The sequence below is a fragment of the Plectropomus leopardus genome, chromosome 9 (genome assembly GCF_008729295.1).
Source record: "Plectropomus leopardus isolate mb chromosome 9, YSFRI_Pleo_2.0, whole genome shotgun sequence".
Classification (NCBI taxonomy): Eukaryota; Metazoa; Chordata; class Actinopteri; order Perciformes; family Serranidae; genus Plectropomus; species Plectropomus leopardus.
In genome coordinates, this window is record NC_056471.1 from 13238497 (window position 1) to 13244496 (window position 6000).

Here is a 6000-nt window from a genome sequence, read left to right on the forward strand (position 1 = left end):
CACCAGCTAGTTACTTACTTTTATCTGGCTGCGGTTTGGGAAGTGATGTTCACTGAAAGATGTTAAAACGCTCTGTAGGGAACTGCACTGCTTTTCCTGTCATATTACTCATAGTCATTTCTTTAAGTGAAATTGCATAAGTTTAACATTTGAACTTTCTTTTAGCACTTGAAGTTTGTGCATACTTTCATGAAAGTTCCTGTCCCTAAAAGCATTTTTTCCTGTGCCAAGTTTTTCACTGTTTAAGGCAATTTATTAAACAGTGATGTTTTGCTGTACATGCTGTAATTTTTTGTGCCTTGCCTCAAGCTCAGCATTACTCCTCTGTGAGTAACCTTGTCTGTTGCACTGCAGCACCATCAGCAGAGACACGGTTCTGTAATTGCATTTATTAATGAAAGCAGAAGACCTGAAAGACATTCAGAACACTCACATGACACCGAGCGAAGAGTGGAGGAAACCCCAGAAGAACAAAATCCTGCCATTGATCAGCGACATAATGGTTTTCAAAAGAATCCAGAGTTACTGATAAAGCATTAAGTAATAGGTGTCTACATGGTTTTTGTTATTAAAATGCATTATTCATGCTCAGCTAATATAGTTAATAATTATAGTGTAAGTTTATAATGGCGTCTAAAAAGTAAAAATATATTCATCAGCCCATTTATATGTATACAGACGTGGATGGACTAACATTTTTCTGGTGGCCAGAAACATGTCTCTAAATGAAAGCTAATGGATGTGTACATCAGCAACTTATACAACAATTTTATAGGGTGATAATTTATCAATGTTGTGTTCACAATATGTTGCGCTGCCCCCAAGTGGCCAGAATCAATTACTGCTGCTTGCGTTGTTGGCATACTGTTGCCTCTTTTAACTAGTGATGGGCATTTTACGTCATCTCCATATTTGAGTACTCACATCAAAGTAGAATACTCAAGGACTCACAAAAAAAGTAAGAATAGGGTGCAAAATGATCACCCAAACAAAAATACAGGTAGGGATTAGGGTTAGCCTACTTTTCTGTGCTTCACAGGCTGTAGAGGTTAACGATGATACACAAGTGTAACGTTACATAGCTCGCACTGCACACTCACTTTGATTATGTTGTCAAAAAAATGCCAAACATCGCTCTTACGCCTGATCCCCGTAGATCAAATGCCATCTACCTAATAAAGTTAAATGCTAAATGTTTACAGCCACTTTGAATATAATTCAGCATATGAGCCAAGTAAAGTATCCTGAAAACACACAAGTCAATCTGTGGTTAACAAAAATCTTAATAAAAAAAAGTGGCTTATTTAAAAAAATTTGTTTTAATAAACCATACAGAGAGAGTTTCTCTGACTCTTTCTATTGTGTTTAAATTTAGAAATTGACAGTGGAAAGTATGTCACCGGAAAGCATTCAGAAGATATGAATCAGAATAGTTTGAGCCATTATCCCCACTCAGATTTTTCATGCTTTGCTGCCAGCTCCACCATCAGAGGAATGTTTACATTTTGGGTTTTTAGGCATCAAATTGCTCAGTAACCCAGAGCAGGAACAGCGATAGAGAGATAATTTAGACTATCTTCTTGCAGATACTTGGATGTGCTGCGGTATGAGGCAGAGTCCAATAAAAGGGGTGAAATATGAGTGAGATGCGTGTTTATATGAGCCTTTATATGTGCCAAGATGATAGTTTACGGCCTCCCCGTTCCCTGGATGTTTTCCACACTGCTTGTTTCTAAGGCTGTTGTGAGGCCGCCACCTCTGAGAACAAGACCTGTGCCAGCTTCAATAAACAGTCAGTACCCATATCAAAACCTCGAAGTCAGACCAACAGCATGATCAAGAGGCACACCTAAGGTGAACTCAGAGGTAATCTACCCTTCAGCCTCTCTGTGAGCTGTTCTCTTTGTTTATTTCTCTCTGTCTTTTTTGTTTTACTTGCCCATATTTTCTCCTGGTTTGGAATGTGGAGAATATTTTGCAATGTCACCCCCTTGATTCGACTCAACGATATCAAGTCATGATAATCTAACACTCTCATATGCCAGAGTTTTCCATTTCCTACCCAGGACCCACTGACCTCAGTCCGTTTCATATACTGCCAACCGCGCACTTCATCACACATCTTTTTTATTTCTGTCTTCCACAATCTCAGTCTTATTCTCAACTTCCCAGTCGTCGCTGGGAAGAAAAATATCCGTTTGCTCGGGTCAGTGTTCATATTTTTGTTCCTCATGGGGTGAGTTCACCTGTACTCTACAAGATGAATGACTCAAGCACCCTCACTGGGAAATGGCTGTTAAACAATACGATCCCCTCCTTCCTCCAAACAGCTGAATGGACAGGCTAAAAAATGTGAATGGGAGGTGTGAAAAGGCCAAGCACTGAAAGTAATTGCTGTTGTGTTCACCAGAGAGAAAGAAAACAACTTACAAAGAAGTTGTTTGCAGCACGCCATGAGAGCAACATATCAAGCTGCCCAGGCAGAAGTGACACAGGTTCATTCACCTGGAATGAACTAATTCATTTTAAAGCATGTATTCTCTGCCATTTTGACTCTCTCGCAGACAAACACAAAGACCAGTTTTAATGCCGCTGCACCTTCACACCTTTGTGACTTTAAAAGCAGCAAGAGACAACTGATAAAATATATGTCCTCTGATACTCAGGCGTCCTGTAATGTGGTGTCCGTGAACCACACACAGCACTCTCTACTAACCGGGCTTCCCTGTGATGGTTTATACCACGAGGAACAAGCGAGGGACAACGATCCAGCACTGGGATGTCCAGCTTTTCTTGGTCAAAGTTCATTTAGAGGGCCTGTGTTTCACTTTCAAGTGTTTTTTTGGGGAGGGGTTTTTTTTTCTTGCCTTGGAAAATGTGACAGCCTATAGCCCATATATAACACTGACAAATTCTCAGTGAGTGGTAAAATTATATTTTCTTTGTAGAAATCCCTTTGTCTGGCTTACACCCTTCCAATGTTTTAATATTCAGTTATGGGCCACATCCACATAAAATATGTTTTTCATTTAGTTTTTACAACACAGGGCTTTTTTATTTTCAAGGTTATTGCTATCAGTTATCAAAACTACTTCATTGAAAAATATGAGGAGGGATGTATCCACTAGATATGACTTTACAACGGAGAGCGAAGGGTAGTCGTGGGGATATGGCAGTTTGGGGTTTTAAGCAAATTCACAATTTAACCATCCATGACCGACTATACCTACTGTGCTCATTAATGCAAATGCATTTTCACAATTCAATTAACAGTAATAGATAACATTTTGGATGAATGCTCATCTTTTCCATAAGAGAGGAAAAAAGACAATTTTGATGAACTGAGGATGTCTGTCGTGCTTTTCTTGTTTACCTTATTGGACCTACACTTGTGTTACCACACCCTCAGATCTGAAAGCAGCACTGGTTAAAACTATAGACTGTATAAAATAATGGACATAGCAACCATGACGTCACCAATTGATTTTAGGATCTGACTAGGATCTGAAGGCTGTAGCAATGCCTTGCAGACAGCTTGTCTTTTAAGCAACCACACCCTTTATTATGTATAACTTTAAGCCTTAGAAAAATGTAAACAGGTGAGTTATATATAAAATTCATACCATGGGGGAAACAACGGGAAAGTGAGCTAGAGAGACCAAAGTTATTTTTGTGCCACGCTATTAACAGCTAAAATTTCTAAAGAAGAGCATTATAAGCCATAAACTGTATAAATAATGGGTGCAGCAACTGTGGCATTGTTTGGACAAGAGTCTGGAGCGGTGGAGGAGCGAGGGTTGATCTGACTCACTGACTGTGGCAAAAGCCTTGCAGACAGCCTGTCACTCAAGCGGCCCTGCCCTTAACAAAATGCACACAGGTATGAATTTTTTGTGTACGTTTTTTCCATCAACTGTACAGTTGTCAAGAACGTTGAAATTAGTTACAGAGACCAAAACTATTTTTTTTTGTACCAGGCTGTGAACATGTTTATTTCTGCTGCAAAGTTGGTTATTTTGACATGGGGGTTTATGGGTATTTACTCTGTTTTTGAGCCAGCCTCAAGTGGTCATTTGATAAACTGCTGTTTTTGGCACTCCCACAGTGGCTTCATTTTTCAGCCCCAGAGGTTTCTGCTTCGTAAAAACAACACTGAGTGGCGACAGCCAAGATTGTGACTCTGTGAGGCTGGACCTCAGCTCCGTAGTAATGTCAGCATGCTAACATGCTCATTATGTCCGTACTAATGTGCTGATGTTTTGCAGAAAAGGTTTCACAAGTTCGTCATCTTATATGCATGTGAATGCTTATGAAAATGTCATCGGTTGTGCAGGTATTTGGTCATAAACCAAAGTATTGGACACACTGAAATGTTGACCGCAGGTTGAAAAGTCAGAGACCATCAAAGTTGTTAAAATGTATCCTGAGGGTGATGTGACTGTCTTAGTGTGTATCAAATTTTGTGGCAATCCATCCAGTTGTTGTTGAGACATTCACTTGAAACCACAAATGTCAACCTGCTGGTTTGGTCTGGGAACAATGACTGCCTGTGCAGGGTTTAGTGCCAATCCATTTTGAGGTGATGTTGAAGCATCTCACTGGAAGAGTAAAAAATTCGACAATGATGGCCCAAGTGAAAAACTCACCAAAGTTAATAGGGTATATCCTCTGGGGATTGTGAATGTACTAAAATTTGTAGCAATCCATCCAATAGTTATTTCCTGGAGATATTTCAGTCCGGACCAAAGTGGTGGACTGACCACACCAAACAGCTAACACAATCAAAAAAAAAGAATATTCTTTCCATGGAAAAATTCTCATTTATTTCAGAAGCACCAGGTTACAATTAAAAACCACTGGCCTCACAGTTTGTTCCAAAAATGTTGTTTGTATGCATGGCTAAGAAACTCAGAATTGCAGCGTCTGGGAACAAATGTGGTGTCCAAGGAGGGAGTCAGGGGTTCAACAAACGTCCAGTGGATGATTTACAGTCAGTAATAAATCCTGTGAGGAGGTAAGGTGCATGCTATCAGTATGACAACATGGCATTGTGGACCAGCTTGAGGTTAAAGGCCAGAAAAAACACTGCTGGTAATCAAGAGATGGGAAATTAACCTTTATTAATAGGTCTTTAGTTATTGTGAAGTCATCCCATTGACTCCAAACAATAAAATATCTCCTCTAAGGCAGGAACATCTCCCACATAGAGGCAAGTTCAAGGCCCACATATAAAATGGGCTACAGTCATGACTTATGTTGTCATTAAAGTGCAAAAAGGTCTAAAAATAACCTATGACTTAAGTATTATAAGGTCCTCAATAGTACTTTGTTTGAATGATGAAATACATTTTTTCATAGTGGAGGAGGTGGAGAGAAAGACCAAGATGCACCTCTGCAGGGGGCTGTTTTGCTAACATTGATCAGCTGCTACAACTGAGTTTTGTAGTTGAATTACAAAATAGAAAGAACAGAGCTTTTTGTTTTTTGGGCTGTCTCATCCTTCTCATCCACTGCATGGGAGAGTCCTAGATGGTTCCCACAGTAAAGCTTTGGCAAGTGGCTGTGCTGTGCCCTTTGTTACAGGTTCAGAAGTTAACTTCCCAAATGCAACCAGTTATTCTGCAACCTTGATGTCTTTTCTCTTGTAAAACCGTATAAAAGCCACACAAAATAATAAAATGTTTTTAAAATGCCAGGTAAAGCATGAGTCTCACCTTTTTTACTCTCTTGTCCAAGTACTTCTGGCAAACCAGAATGTGCTCATTTGGTATGGGTTTTTTTGCCCTCACTGGCCACAGAGGGCAGTAAAAAATGCCAAAACAAATGTTAGCCAATGTGGACAAGCCTCACAAAGCTGAGGTTATCCTTCACTAGAAATATTGTATACCATGCTGAGCTTTGTTGAGTCTTCGGGCTAACAGGTGAATTACATGTAACATGGCCAAGACCTATCATGTTGGCGGAGCAGAGCTGTGTTTTCTACCTGCTATATTGACTCCA